A 17,058-nucleotide genomic window follows, 5' to 3' on the forward strand; every position below is an offset into this window, starting at 1 on the left:
ACTGGTGTGAGGTGGTATCTCATTGTGGTTTTGATTTGTATTTCCCTGATGGCAAGTGATGCAGAGCATTTTCTCATGTGCATGTTGGCCATGTCTATGTCTTCCTCTGTGAGATTTCTGTTCATGTCTTTTGCCCATTTCATGATTGGATTGTTTGTTTCTTTGGTGTTGAGTTTAAGAAGTTCTTTATAGATCTTGGAAACTAGCCCTTTATCTGATATGTCATTTGCAAATATCATCTCCCATTCTGGAGGTTGTCTTTGAGTTTTGTTCACTGTATCCTTTGCTGTGCAAAAGCTTCTAATCTTGATTAAGTCCCAATAGTTCATTTTTGCTTTTGTTTCTTTGGCCTTCGTGGATGTATCTTGCAAGAAGTTACTGTGGCCGAGTTCAAAAAGGGTGTTGCCTGTGTTCTTCTCTAGGATTTTGATGGAATCTTGTCTCACATTTAGATCTTTCATCCATTTTGAGTTTATCTTTGTGTATGGTGCAAGAGAGTGGTCTAGTTTCATTCTTCTGCATGTGGATGTCCAATTTTCCCAGCACCATTTATTGAAGAGACTGTCTTTCTTCCAATGGATAGTCTTTCCTCCTTTATCGAATATTAGTTGATTGCCACTGTCTTTGATTGAAAATTGGCTGAGCCACTTCCCTGAAAGCTGAGCTTGCTCTTGTTGCTCATTCTTAGTTAGGAATCACCTAACCTAAGCTAGACTATGCAGCCAGCCTCAGGTTTCCAGGTCAACCATGTAGCTCTTCTCCAAGTAGATCTCATCTCCTTGGACAAGAGAGTTAGCTGGAATATCCTTCTCTTGAAGGCAGAAGTGCAAGGGAGCCAGACCACTCAGGCAATTGCTTTCTGTGGCTTTGGTCAATCACATTCATCTATATTCATTGGCCAAGCCCAAAGAGCAATAAAAGTATATAGCCCGCTTTCTGTAAAAGGACTTATAAAATTACATGACAAAGGGTATGAATAGAGAACAGTGAATAATTAAGATACAGTAATTCAATCTGCCACAGGCATATTTTTAATTTTACAGATAATTTGATTCTCAATTGCCCTTCAGTAATAGAAATGGCTGAGTAATTAGTGTGTTGGTTAAAACTGAAAAATGTCTACATATCTTTAATTTATTCTACTTTTACTCTTCTGCTAAATGAGATCATTCTTGTAGATATGAATCATAGGCATGCAACGTAGAAAAATGTAATATTAGAAAGTATAATGGGGCAGCCCGGGTGGCTCAGTGGTTTAGCGCTGCCTTCAGCCCAAGGCCTGACCCTGGAGACCTGGGATGGAGTCCCATGACAGGCTACCTGCATGGAATGGAGCCTGCTTCTCCCTCTGCCTGTGTCTCTGCCTCTCTCTCCGTGTGTCTCTCATGAATAAATAAATAAAGTCTTAAAATAAAAGAAAGTATAATAATTATAAAACTTTACAATTAATAAAATAGCAGGTAGATAAAAATGATTTATAGTGTTCCTGCATATATGGGAATACTGAAAACTAAGGTTTGGCTTTACACAGAAAACCAAATTAAAAGATCTGTACTGCCCGAGGAAAACTGCAGTCCTTATAACTCAAAGGTTGAAAGATTTATTTCCCTGTGGACCAAGCTTTCAGCAGATCAACTAATAGAGCATGCTCTTCTCTTCTGCTGCTGTGTGCAGGAAGAAAAATGTGTCGATTATGCCATCTCACAGTACTGTATACACAAAGTCAACTTTATGGGCTGGTCTAACCTACAGTGTAGGACTCAGAAATTGGGAAGCAGAAAATAATCAGTCTCTGTCCACTTGGCAGGATGAACTATCATGAGGGCCAGTGGCTGGCAGACAGCATTTGGAATCCCAAGTGGCTCTGGCTTCACAGCTTCTGATCAAAGGAATGAAGCTCCTGAAACTCTGTAAAGTAGGAGAATCAAATTACTATGTAACATATGCTCTAAAATTTACAAAGAGCTTAGAGCAATGTAACCTTCCCCTTCTAGGCAAGGAAATGAACACCATTAATATGTTTAGGTTTTACAATACTGCAAAGGAAGGAAAATGCAATTAATATCATCAAATGAGTTTTCTTTCAGCACAGGCCTTTTGGCTTCTTCCCCTACAGAATGATTTTTCTGTGTGGAGCCTCTGTCAGGTTAATGGCAGACTTCTCGAATAGTAAAGCAATAACTCAGCCCCTTATTACTAACCAGCCTTCCTTTAATTTCATGATTTGTATATTAGTATGAAAAGATATATAATTTTTGGGATTATTTCTATGTATTTAAAAGACCTATTAATTCTAAAACACATGGTTATTAGGTAAAATAACAGCTCCTTCCAATGTGAAGTGATAACATTGCAATGTATCATTGTGCTTTAATACTGACAGTGACCTTGGAGATGCTAAATCCAACTTTACACTGTGGTAGGAATCTCTTCAAAAGTATCTCTGAAATGGGGCAGCCTGGGTGGCTCACCAGTTTAGCACCACCTTTGGCCCAGGATGTGATCCTGGAGACCCGGAATCAAGTCCCACGTCGGGCTCCCTGCATGGAGCCTGATTCTCCCTCTGCCTGTGTCTCTGCCTCTCTCTCTCTCTCTCTCTCTCTGTGTGTGTCTCTTGTGGATAAACAGATAAAATCTTTAAAAAATCTCTGAAAGAATGTCATCCACATTCTGATGGAGCACTTTCAGTAAATGAGACTCTTACTAAGAGACAGAACAAAATGAGGCAGGAAGCTTAGCAATATCTGTCAAATTCTCCGCTGGTCATTTCTTCAGGTCCATAAAATAAACTGTAAAACAAAACAAAAAAGAAAGGAAAAAACAGGAATGAATAGATAAAAAATTTAAAGCCCTGAATAAGAAATTTAAGGTATTTTCATTTCAATTTTTTAAATTTTAATCTAATTTAATTAATTGCATATTTGTATCTTCTCCTCCAGATTATAATTTTGAAGAAAGAGGAGAAGATGTGAGAAATGAATAGTCAGCTATATTTATGGTGCTGAAGAAAGAATTTGGTTTTCTGGAACACATCCTGTGATAGCAGAACAATGCCTGGCAAGAAACAGATTATGTTTGGCTAAAGAGACACTGGCACTATCAAGAAATATTAAAACTATATTTGAGAGGGAAGAAAGACCCAAGTAAAACTACAAACCAGGTAGGACAGAAAGAGCAGCAGGACAATTGAAATGTGGTCTATTGGTCAATAAAATTAACACAAAATTTTGCATCTCTTTTTCAGGTCACAGAACTCATGTTACTAGTCTTCATATTTCACTCAAGTCAAGGAATTAGGAAGATTTCTCAAGGTATACAAGTGGACATATTTGCTACCTTTCTCTTTTTTAAAATGGGACAACAGGTTTTTTTAAATTGAAATGTAATTCATATACAGTGTTATATTAGTTTCAGGTGTACAATAATTCAATAGTTCTATACATTACTCAGTGTCCATCACAATAAATTGACTCTTAATCCTCTTTATCTATTTCATTCCTCACTCTATCCACTTCCCCTCAGACAACCACCAATTTGTTCTCTGTTTAAGAGTCTATTCTTTTGTTTGTCTTTTCTTATTCTGTTTTGTTTCTTAAATTCCACAAGTGAAATTATGTGGTAATTATATTTCTCAGTCTTTCTTAGACTTATTTCACTTACATTGTATCCTCTAGATCCATCCATGTTGGTAAAATGGTAGTATTTCACTCTTTTTTTTTTTTTTACAGCTGAGTAATTTTCCATTGTGTATATATAACACATCGTTGTTCATTCATCTACCAAAGAATACTTGGGTTGCTTCCATAATTTGGCTATTGTAAATAATGTTGCACTAACATAGGGATGCATATGTGTTTTTGAATTAGTATTTTCATGTTGCTTTGGGTAAACATCCAGTAGTGAAATTACTGGATCATATGATAATTCTGTTTTTAATTTTTTGAGGAGCCTCCATACTGTTTTCTACAGTGGCTGCACCAATTTGCATTCCCACCAATAGTGCAAGGGTTCTTTTTCTCCACATCCTTGCCAACGCTCGTTATTTCTTGTCTTTTTGATTGTAGCTATTCTAACAGGTAGAGGTGGTATCTCACTGCAGTTTCAATTTGCACTTCACTGATGATTAGTGATGTTGAGCATCTTTTTTGTGTCTGTTGGCCATTCATATATCTTACTTGGGAAAATGTCTATTCAGGTCTTCTGCCCATTTTTAATTTGGATTATTTGGTTTTGGGGGGGTTGAGTTGTATAAACTCTTTATATATTTTGGATATCAACCCCTTAATGGATATATCTATTGCAAAAATCTTCTCCCATTTAGTAGGCTGCCTTTTCATTTTGTTCAGTTTTCTTTGCTGTGCAAAAGCTTTTTATTTTGGTATGGTTCCAACAGTTTAATTTTGCATTTGTTTCCCTCGCCTTAGGAGAGTGATCCAGAAAAATGTTTCTACAGCTGATATCAAATAAATTACTGCCTATGTTTTCTTCTAAGAGTTTTATGGTTTCAAGTCTCATATTTAAGGACACTAAGCTGTTTTGAGTTTAACCTTGTGTATGGTGTAAGAAAGTGGTCTAGTTTCATTCTTTTGCATGTAGCACCCAGTTTTCCAGGCATCATTTATTAAAGACTGTCTTTTTCCCCTTGTATATTCTTGCCTCCTCTGTCATATATTAATTGACCATACAAGTGTGGATTTATTTCTAGGCTCTCTAGTCTTCTCTGTTGATCTGTGTATCTATTTCTGTGTTATTATCATACTACAGTTTTGCAGTATAATTTGAAATCTGGGATTGTAATAACTCCAGCATTGTTCTTTTTCAAAATTTCTTTAGCTATTCAAAGTCCAATACAAATTTTAGGATTATTTGTTTCAGTTCTATGAAAAATGCTATTGTTTTTTTTATAAAGATTGCATTAAATATGTAGATTGCTTTGAGTAAAAAACATTTTAACAGTATTGGTTCTCCCAATCCACAAACATGGATTATCTTTCCATTTATTCTAAATGTTAAGATATGAGAATTTTCCAGCAGGGTCCCAACTTTAATACAAACATATAAAAAGAAAGCAGAATTTTTCCTGGGCTTGTCTCCATTTGAAAGTAATAGATATTCAACTGTCAGAGAGGTTAGTTCCTAAGAAACTGATTCTCCCATAACTAACAGCTATAAACCTAGACAATGACGACGACAACAACAACAACAACAACAACAACAGATACCTGAAGACTCGGGAGATTGGATAAAAACAGGAAATTTGTGAATTGAGGTCAAAATTTGGAGCAAACATTCAACAGAGTGAGTTTCTTTCTTCTTTTGTTCCCCCTCTCTACTGTGGGCATATATAGTTTGACCTTGGCTGTAAGTCAAGTAACTCAAATTCTGACAGAGAATTTTACCATCTTTCTGGAACCAGAGGAAGAACCCCTGGGGCAACAATAGCCTCTAAAGATTGAGAAAGAAGCTCCAGAGGTACCCAGAGGTACCTAATTTCACCTTAAGTCCATGCTGTTCCCTAAATCACTACTATGTGGGCAAACTATAAGCAGCTAACAACTAAGGTTTAAAGAACTGAAATGATATCTGAGTTGCTGCCCTTATTTTTGTCTACCCTACTTAATTCCCTGACAAAAACAAACATATCAACACTTTGGAGCTTACCACATAATCTGGAATCCATCATATTTACAATGTTCAGAATATGCAAGAAATTTACTTAACATAAATTAAACCATGAAAATGGGACATAACCTAAAGTGTAAAGACAAATATAAGATATCAAACTCCCACCCAAAGGTAATAGAGATGCTGAAGATTATATGACAAAGACTTCAAAACAGCTATTTTAACTCTGCTTAGTGGAATAAAAGCACATGTGCTCATGATGAGTGAAATGACAGGAAGTCTCAGCAAAGACATGTCAACTATCAAAAAATAATCAAATATAAATTTTAGAATTAAAATATGTAATATCTAAAAGTAAATTCACCAGACTGTCTCAATAGCAAAATGAGAATGACAAGGGGAAAAGTTAATGAAGAGCAATCAAATAATACATTCTGAAGGACAGAGAGGAAAACAGATTGAACGAAATAAATAAGTAGATCTTCAGAGATTTATGGGAAAATTTCAAAAGTCAATTATATAAGTAATTGAAGTACAAGAATAAGAGGAAAAAGAAATAAGTGGAAAAATATTTGAAAAAATTATGTCTGAGAACTTCCAAAATTCAATGACAGACATACATGTACAGATTTAAGAAACTCAGCAAACTCAAATATGACAAAATCAAAGAGAACTAGACATAGGATTATCATTTTTAACCTGCTGAAAATCTTGAGAGCACTCAAAGAAACATGAAACATTAATTATAGAGAAGAACAACAAATTGAACACCAGCAAACTTCTCAACAGAAATCCTAAAGACTACACGACAGTGGAGCACCTTCTCTGAAGTGCTGAAATAAAAACTAACCAAAGTCATATATCTAATGAAAATATTCTTCAAAACTGAAGGCATTCTTTTTAAAAATTAATTAAATGTTCATGTTTTGGTCTAATTCTGAACTCTGTATTTAGTTCCAGTAATCCACTGATGTGTTTTTACTCCAATACCACACAGTGGATTCAAGTAATTCTTGAAATCAGGAAGTATTAATTCCTCCAGATTTTGTTCTTTTCTCTTTTTTTTTAAAGATTGGTAATAGCGGCAATGTCCACAATAGCCAAACGTGGAAGGAGCCTTGGTGTCCATAGAAAGCTGAATGGATAAAGAAGATGTGGTCTATGTATACAATGGAATATTCCTCAGCCATTAGAAATGACAAATACCCACCATTTGCTTCGACGTGGATGGACCTGGAGGGTATTATGCTGAGTGAAGTAAGTCAGTCGGAGAAGGACAAACATTATATGGTCTCATTCATTTGGGGAATATAAATAATAGTGAAAGTGAATAGAAGGGAAGGGAGAAGAAATGGGTAGGAAATATCAGAAAGAGAGACAGAACATGAAGACTCCTAACTCTGGGAAATGAACTAGGGGTGGTGGAAGGGGAGGAAGGCGGGGGGTGGGGGTGAATGGGTGACGGGCACTGAGGGGGGCACTTGACGGGATGAGCACTGGGTGTTATTCTGTATGTTGGCAAATTGAACACCAATAAAAAATAAATTTATTATAAATAAATAAATAAATAAATAAATAAATAAATAAATAAATAAGAATAAAATAAAAAATAAAGATTGGTAATTACAATCATCATTGCTCGTAATGAAGTTTGCTTGCTTTCATGTTTCTAATAATCTAAAAATAATATGCAACATATTCACTATCATTTTATGACTCATACAAATTTTAGTGTTCACCTCTTCGTTTGCTTGTAATGTGGATACAGAGTATTCGCCTCTCATTAAGTATTTCATGTTTAATGATCTTAGATTGTTCTACAGTGAAAATGACAATAATTGTCCCAAATATGTTTGCATCTTTGTGGAAGTTTATTTACAATTTAAAAAAAGCATTGTTTCAGGTATAATTTATAAATTATATATACTTTTATAGAATAAACAAGTTTTTATTAAGTTTTTAATCTCATGAAAATAACACTATGCTTTGTACTATCTATTACTAATGACAAAAAGGTAGACATAGGCTTAATATGCAAAAGTTTGTGCCAAATCAAAATGATTTCACATACTGTATAAATAAAAATTTTATGGTTCAGATAGATAACAATGGTGACAAGTCCATTATACTACAGGTCCAGTACATTCATGACAAAAACATTTACAGCAATCAGTGTAATATGTTAGTTCCTGATAGTTATTTAGTTTTTATTAATTTATTATATTAAAATATAAGTATTGTGAATGCTAAATACTTTGTAGTCTTGTTGACTTTAATTGCATCATGGTACAAAACGTGTGCATAAATTCATGTGTAGCTAGTTAAAATATTACATACATAGTACAAACATAGTCATTCTAGTCAATACTGGGTATCCAAAGAATTTTTCCTTAAAAGGTTTTCATTTGTTTTTTGTTGTTGTTGCTGAAGTTTAAGAAACACTGATTTACAACCACAACATTAGGAAAGTAAAATCTTTTTTAGGAACTATAGTCTTAACTTTATTCAAAAGAGAAATATTCTTGGACATAAACTATTTTGGGGATGTGAACATGAACTATTAAACACAAATGTAATAGTGGAGGGAGAAATAGTAATTTCCAAAGTCGTCACAGTTGCTATGAGTTATAATTTTATAGAAAGTCCTATTAGTCATCACTGTGTGTGGGGTCTCTAACGAATTTCAGTCTGTTAACTAATTGGCTATAATTTCAATCACAGAGTATTTTGAAATGAAGTAATGATTAAACTTTACACATTTCTGTCAAAGGGTAACAAATCAGTTAATGAGAGGCCATGTAACTGCACTAAGGCTTAGATTATAAAGTCATATAATAAGCATTATAAATGCCACAAATTTGAATGTAGTCTGTGTTTTAAAATAGTCACAAATAAAAAACCTGGTGCCTCTACCTTATTGCATCGAAATTCTTTGGACTGCAAGTGAAATACATCTAACCTGATCTAACGAGCAAATAAAGGATCCACTGGCTTATGTAACCACAATAGGAGCAGAGAGAAATGAGTACATGGACTCATTTGCAGTAGAATTTGCAATGTCTCTCATCTTTGGTTCTCTCACTTGGTTAAATTGAATATCCCCTTTTCATAGGATTCAAGAAGTTGCAGGTTCATATCCTCTAACTTCTGAGAAGAGAGGAAAGGACTCTTTCTTCTCTCACTTCAATTTGAAAGTTTCCAGGAAGAGGTGTGATTGCCCAGACTGACTCTTTTGCTCATTCCTGTGCCAACGGCTAAGACTAGAGGCTGGAGGTATTTTTAATGTAATCATACACTTCCATTGCTCATGACTCCACTAATCACCATGAATAGGCAGAAAATCATTTAAGAATAGGTGGCTTCGACTCAGAAATTTGGAAGTAGGATATGTGATGGTACAAAAGAGAATAATGTCTCAAGAGAGGAGGTATTTTTCAAAGGAGACTAAGAGGCAAATACATTTTACAGTCAACCTTTGGTTGAACACACTCCAGACACCCAATCCCCACCTGCCTTCTTTTCACAATTCCAATAAGGTCCCCAAATTAACAAAATCCATCAGTAGTCATTTGCCCAAATAATGGTGGGTCCGTGATGTCACCAACGCCCTGGGCTCCTTCCATATTTCTTTTTACCACCTTTAACACATAGCTTTCATTCTCACATGTCTGTAAGTTAAATCTCTTGAATCTGTGAATTGGCTTGTACAACTTTAGCCTCACGACCACATGCTATCAGGAAAAAGAAAACAAGGGGTAGGGAAGGAGAACCAATATTAGAAAAGCTTAATTGTCATGGAAAAGCTATCAAATTTTAAGCTTGTATTTTTTTGGACAAAAGTGTAACATAAGGTTATGAGTTCTACAAAGAAAGCCGGAAAATGTTTTCTAGCTGGGCAGCTTGCTGCATTATACAAAATTCCGATAAAGAAGAATTTTTATTTATTTATACGTATTAAGTAATATTTTATTTATTTATATTTGTTGTATCAATAAAGAAGCAGCTTAGCAACTGAAATTGCGATAGCTCTTCCCTTTAGCACCAAGTTCAGGATTTCTTAGTAACTTTCATTTCCTTCAACTTTTAGACTTAGCTCTACAAACCTGTGTGATTAAAAACAACTGTAATCAGTTACCTGAAATCAAATGATGTTGAAGGTAAAACCAAAAGGAAAAAAAAAAGCTTTTCATTTTAGAAAAAGTACAAAGATATCGATATGCAATAGTCAATAATTCATGACATACACCACATTCCACTGGACTAGGCAAGAAAGGACTCATTTCTGGGAATTGGACAGACCTCCCTGTCAGTCACTCAATTCCTCCCAGGTTCTACCTATTATAGGAGCTTATCTAAACAAACTGTCTCTGCGACTATGACTAGCACAAGTTGAGCAGCCACTTTTTGTTTCTGAAGTCCCTGAAAATCTCTTCAGGGCTTGAACAAGCATGGCCTTCACCCCTACTACCAAATACACATACCTTTTGAAATCAGGGACAATAAAAACTCAAAAATGTCTTTAAAATCACAGTTTTCTGTCAATCTTAAATGGAATCAATTAATAACCAATACCAGAAATAGTGCTGGATCATCATTTTAAAATCTAGGCCCAATATTCAGAGGTCTGTCTATCCCTCTAGAGTTTTGCTTCTTAACAACAGGGGAAGTTCAGACACTGTATAAAGTGATTTCAATATGTACCAACGAACTAAAGCACAGTAATATATGGCATAGAGGGATAATGACCATTGCTCTAATTTTTTCTTAAAATAGCTTTCATATGAAGAGAGTACATAGAGGCAATCAAATGCAATGGTTGAAACACAGATTTGATGTTGAACGGTACTGGGTTTGAGACACAACTCTCCCAATTGGTAGATGTGTATGACTTTGGATAAGTTATATTATGTTCCAAAACTAATTTTCTTACTGGTACATTAGGGATATTAGTATCTATATCATAAAATATTGTTAAAAAGAACTAATACATAGTGAATGCTCAGTAAATTTTAGTTATTATTATTTTGCCATTATTAAGGTTCAAATAGATTTGTTAAGGCGAAGGTACACACTACTACTCTACGAAATCAGGAGCCCTTTTTATGCAAGATTTTCTGGATATATTTTTCAAATATATTTTTGTAGCAGAACATTAATCAGAATATTGGATTTATATGCAAAAGCCACTGCTATCCCCTCTATCTACTGTGGTAAATCTACAATGGTCTAGAAAAATTGAGGTGAATGAAGTGAGAAAGAACAGCTTGCTCCAGTTCCTCCCCTGTGTGCCTGGCACCCAGATCTGGATTAAACATTCCTATTGCTGAAGGTATTTAGGAATCTGGGGGCTCTTGAGCTAATTGTGAGAAAATGCCCTTGATACACTGATTATGTGAATTTTTTCTTAGTAACACTTCTGTAATCCTAAAACATTTAAAACAGAACTAGGCATTAAACAAGTTAATGCCATTCTTGTGAAAATAGTTTGGGACAACCTATAATAAAATAAGCCTATGGGAAGAGATGAATCTCTGTAGGAAGAGAGCTAAAAAAGAAAAATAGGAAATTCTAGCAAAAACACAGAGATCAAAAGCAGCAATGGAGCCTAGAATGAAGCCTAGAAGTGAATCAGTCAAACTTGCTTAGGCTATATCAGGAGTAGATGAACTTCTTGTCCCTTTTTGTCAAGGGAAAAGAACAAGCATTTTGGGCTTTGTAGGAGAAGATGAAAAATCAAGAATATAATGTAGGTAGCTTTATAACATGAGATAAATACCACAAAAATTTTATTGATAAAATTTACAATATAAAAGTAATAATTGAGTACAGTTTCTTTCGTTTTTTGTAACAAAAGTCTAGCAAAAAAATGAAGTTTTTTTCTCGAAGGGACAACACTTTGCTTATTTAAGGTTCAAAGTCAGTGTTCCCTATCATGAAGTTGATTGAAAATTTTCATTTGTGATTTGAATCATGCTCATTTCTATACTGAATTTTGTCTCTTCCAAATTCGTATGTTGAAGACACAACCAAGAATATGACACTATTTGGATATAGGTTTTATAAGGATGTAATCAAAATTAAGTGGGGTCATAAGAGCGGAGCCTTACTTTTACAGGACTGCTGTTCTTATTAGAAGGAGAGACACCAGGGATGCATGAGCACATAAAAAGACCAAGAGAAGACACAGCAAGAATGCAGCTGTCTACAAGCCAGAGTCCACACCAGAAACTAATCCTGCCAACACCTTGATCTTGGACTTCTAGCCTCCAACACTATGAGAAAATAAATGTCTGTTGTTTAAGCTACCTGACTAATACAATCTGTAAAAACTGTTAACTCAGTGGCCATACAAAAACAGTGGCATGTAGGAGTTTGCTGATCCTAACTAGATGATCAAGAAAGAAACTATTTCTAGAAAATTTCCTTGGAATAAAACCAGTGATGTAAGGTAGTACATTCTAGCCCCATGGATAAGATCTTGCTCTAGAATCAGGGGCACTGAAGGCTCTAGCAGGTCCTCAATGAAGCCTTCTTTGGTTAGTCACTGTATAGGAACAATATTCCCTCCTAAAATTCAGAGATCATACTGTCTGTATTTCCCATTAAGAACTTACCCTCAATATTGTTATTAGACTTATACTGCTCTATTATTGTCACTTAACATTTTTTGTCTTCTAAACTATCATAATCTTCCTGAAAGGAAAAAGCAATGCCTTACAACCATCTGTAAATAAGTTAATTATTAAACGACCAGCATAGGAATTGGATTTTGCTTGGAGATATTCATATTCCCTGGTATTTTATAGCTATCTGGCTATTAGCTTTGCTTTACAACATGAACATGTATGGGTATGTCTCAAGTTATCCTAAATTACATTCTGTTTTAAAAAAGGAACAAATCGGGCAGCCCAGGTGGCTTAGCAGTTTAGCCCCGCCTTCCGCCCAGGGTGTGGTCCTAGAGACCCGGGATTGAGTCCCACGTCAGGCTCCCTGCATGGAATGGAGCCTGCTTCTCCCTCTGCCTCTGCCTGTGTCTGTGCCTCTGTGTGTGTGTGTCTCTCATGAATAAATAAAATCTTAAAAAAAAGGAATAAATCCATTTGTATGTCTTCCTTGGAAAAATGTTTATTGAGATCCTCTGCCCATTTTTAAATTGGTTATTTGCAGGAGTTTTTTGTGTTACGTTGTATAAGTTCTTTATATATTTTAGATGTTGACCCCCTGTCTGATAGATCATTGGATTAAGAGAGTATATATACTAAGTGAAATAAGTCAGAAAGACAAATTCTATATGATTTCACTCAATATCTATAATTTAAGAAACAAAATATATGAACAAAGAAAAAAAGATACAACAACAGACTTTTAAATACAGAGAACAAACTCATAGTTGCTGGAATGGAGGTGGGTGAGGGAATTGATGAAGTAGATAGAGAGCATTAAGAAAACAAATACTGGACAGCCCGGGTGGCTCAGCGGTTTAGTGCTGCCTTCAGCCCAGGGTGTGATCCTGGAAACCTGGGATCGAGTCCCATGTCGGGCTCCCTGGACGGAGCCTGCTTCTCCCTCTGTCTCTCTGCCTCTCTCTCTGTGTGTCTCTCATGAATAAATAAAAACTTTAAAAAAACCCAAATACTATGATAATCACTGAGTAATGTATAGAATTGTTGAATATATTACACCTGAAACTAATACAACATTCTCTTAATTATTCTTAATTACAAAAAAAGAGGAACAAATCTGTTTCAAATATTTTTAGGTTAAATAGACACATCTAACTTATTTTTGTTGTTGTTTTCTCTCAACACCTCTTACACCTCTGGAAAGAAGGGGATTGATGGAGGACAGTTGACAGAAGGTGGGTAAGAGTCCGTATATAGAGGTCCTATCCTAGTGTCTCATCTTTTTGGTGGTGTAGCATTAAAAATAACTGTGGAGGGGAAAGAGAATCTCACACATATAGTAATATGTTAGGTCACTTTCTTCTAGTCTGTCAGAAGACTAGAAGACCCATGCAGCAGTGACATCTTGGCCAAACTGTGTTCTGTCACTAGGAAGCTGCCCAGGAGGCTGAATGCATCCCTTTCTTGAGACACTAACTAAGATATAATATCATATACTATCAGACAATATACCTAACTTTCCTCACCTCACCATAGCCAAACATTTATTCAAAATTCAAATCCACTTTATGTCACTCAAGAAAATATAACATCATAACAAAATTTTCTGTAATTCAGCAGATCATCTAAAGGATTTCCCATAATAAATTGCAATAATTGGAGGAAAACTGAGTCAAGAGGATTTTCATGGTTGTATCTTACCTTAAAAAACAATATTTTGAAATGGTATAACAAGGGACATTATTTGTACCTCAAATATATTTTCCTCTTCTCCCAAATTAATACAATTATTACATAAGCACAAACTAAAGTCTTTATTTCTCAGCCTCCTTTGCAGTTCTGTATAACCATTGGACTTAGCAGCCAACGTGACGTAGACAACAGTAATATGTGAGAATGTCTAGTCCCCATGCAATGGATAAGTAACATATAGCCAGAGGATCCCAGTAAAATTAAAACTTTAAGACTCTAGATAAATCTGGACTTTAGCATCCAAACTGATCTATACCACTGAGAAGACCAATAGACTAGGGCATCCATTCAGTTCACAATTCCTAGTACACTTTGTCAACAGGTAAAACATAGATTGTATTAAATTCTTCCCAATATTAGGAAGTCCCTTGCCAGCTCCTGGAGGAATCTGTCTAAAAGTGGGGTGAGGAAAGGTATCTCCATTCACAATACTACATGTGAAATGATGACCAAATAATTTATACAGAAAAAAAAAGGTATTAATGAATCATATAAATACAGAACTCAGAATCTCTTTGAGCCAACTGGCAAGTCATGTGGCAGTCTGCAGGAGGGGGGATGAAAACCAAATCTCAGAGACCAAGGTATTATCACTAGGGGGAAAGAAGACTAAAGCACATGAAAATGGGTTGCATTCAACAAGCCCCAGTTATCACTGTTCCAAAAGACCACTCAAAGGCCTCACTGATAGAGATCAGTGTGACTGAGTCAGAGTCAGAAAAGATCAGTGAAGGCCAAGAATCTGAATTCTGAGAATCAGCTAAAGATACTATCTCTGCCAATGTGAGCAAGGGATATAACTACGGGGGGAGAGGGGGAGAGTGAGTTTTGGTTCAGAAATCATGATGAGTCAAGAGGAAAAAAATGGAGCTACAATCAGTTTTATAGTGGTTTTATTCTTGGATATCATCATTTAATTAGAACTCTGCATAGGGAATTTTAATAGCTGAAAAAAATCTCAATAACTCAGTTTCAAATCATTTAACTAGAAATATCAATCTCTCTGGAAGATATTTTGGTTTGCTTATCAAAGTCTAACTTCTAAACTATTCTACTTTACTTAGCTAAATGATACACTTAGAGTAAAATACCAATTATTCAAACAAATTACTTAAATATATAAGCAATGGTGAGAATTAACAACAGTATTATAGCTAGAAACCTTTTCTGGAAATTGATTTTCTCTTATTAAGTCTTGAGGTTTTATCCTATTTAAAAGCAAGTTTTCACAGATTTTATTTTATCCCATAAGACAGCAAATTTTTAGCTACATAAGAACTCCTCTCTTTGAATGTAGTATAAATTATACCTGTTAAATTATTTTTAAAATATTTTACATATGATTTTCTAAGTTGTATTTTATTGATTCTATTTTATCAATATGCTTTTTTAAATCCTATTTAGGCAAAAACTGTTTAAACTGAATACTAAGAACAATACATACTTGTGAAGAATTCAGCTTCTTTTCTAAATGCTTTTTAGTTATATAAATAACCATTGCTTTTAGCAGGTTTTAGAAATAACCGAGTTTCTTCTTAAAAATAGTTTTAAAATGTGTGATTTTATTTAAAAATGATTTTAAATTTATTTTAAAAATTTCAATATTACGATCTTTTTTTTTTTTTTTTAAATTTCCTAAATCCTTGAGAGTAAGTTAGCAGTAGAATACCTTGGTACTCCAAACGTTTTAAAGTGCAGTTCTTAGCAAAAAGGATACACCCTAATATAACTACAGTACAACCAACACTGATACATTTGGTGGCAATTTTACTGAAGTGATCCTGCCTCCTTCACACTATAAACTGTCAGGCTGTATGCAATATCCACAAATTTCACTCTTAATTTTTTTTTCTCTACATATTTGTGATTCTTGCTTTCAACAGTAAACCTGTGGACATCACTACATTGCAGGGGCCTCTGTGTGGACTTGTTGGTACAAAGAACCAAACTATGGGTCTCCTGGGCCTTGAAGTTGAGTGTGTGTGTGTGTGTGTGTGTGTGTGTATTATGTGTGTGAAATTTGAACAATCTCCTCTGAATGTAAACAATCTCATGTCAGTGCCACTGCTACTCATTGGAGATGTTTTCTTCATTCTTCTTCAGTCCCACATATTTTGCTGAATGGCAGCAGCATCCACATCTCATGCAGATGCTCTCCTTATTTGGACTTTGATACGCCAAACTAGGCCACTCCCAGCATGGTTATTCCCATTCTTAAATAGATGATCTTTCTAAACTACTTGAGTGATAAGATTCTGCACTGCGTGGAAATACTTTACTCATTCTATTGAGTATATCTTGGAATGATTTATTCAACAAGAGAAGAAAGAAGTAAGGAAGGAAGAGAGAAACTAAGCAGTGGCAGAGTATTTAAAACTATATTTAATTCTTCTCTTTAAATTTTATATATATATAATTTCAAATTATTTAATTAATTAAAATTATTTATATAAATAATATGGTTCACATATATCCTTTTATAACTACTGTACTCAAGGTTTTGAGAAAAAGTTCCTTAAGAAAAAAGGCATTTAATATATAAGAATAGGAAACGCTAAAAGACAGAGTCCTATATCTCAAAGAATATTCAATTAATACAAATTAATTATACCAGATGAAAATCTATATTTTTTCCCCTATGGAAACTCACTCTCAAGTAATAAAAGTAATTATACTTCATAGATAGGAGGGATCTGAGAAGTTCTAAAAATAATCTTCTACACTGTAATAAAAGACTTTCTAATTGTTAAAGCAAAGTCCTTTCCTGCTCCTGATTTGCAAGTCACTGACTTAGAGATGCTGCTTGGGTTCAACCAATAATAACTACAAAAGGAAAATTTAATTAAAAGGCCACTTTATAATTAACGAAATTACCTGAAATGGAGATGAAACAACTCTAAAATTCTTTCTTTTTTTCTGAAGTTATTTTCAATCCATTGTAGTTACCTTCATCTGGATCCTGAGCCACAGGCTCCTGGATACAAAATAAGGGAGGACTGTCTGAGAATTGACCCAAGGAGGATTAAAAGCTCTGGAGACAGTTATTGCATATTAGGAA

General features: G+C 34.8%; 1 long non-coding RNA gene across 1 annotated transcript in view; it reads right to left on the bottom strand.

Moving 5' to 3' along the window:
• Positions 1-257: 257 nt before the first annotated feature.
• Positions 258-17,058, bottom strand: part of LOC140619967 (uncharacterized) — a 32,853-nt gene continuing 16,052 nt past the window's right edge. The window contains exons 2-3 of the long non-coding RNA XR_012019724.1: positions 2,472-2,789; positions 258-1,908 (exon numbers count right to left, since the gene is read on the bottom strand). This is a non-coding gene — a long non-coding RNA (uncharacterized lncRNA). The remainder of the gene's footprint in view (positions 1,909-2,471; positions 2,790-17,058) is intronic.

The sequence above is a fragment of the Canis lupus genome, chromosome 28 (genome assembly GCF_048164855.1).
Source record: "Canis lupus baileyi chromosome 28, mCanLup2.hap1, whole genome shotgun sequence".
Taxonomy (NCBI): Eukaryota; Metazoa; Chordata; class Mammalia; order Carnivora; family Canidae; genus Canis; species Canis lupus.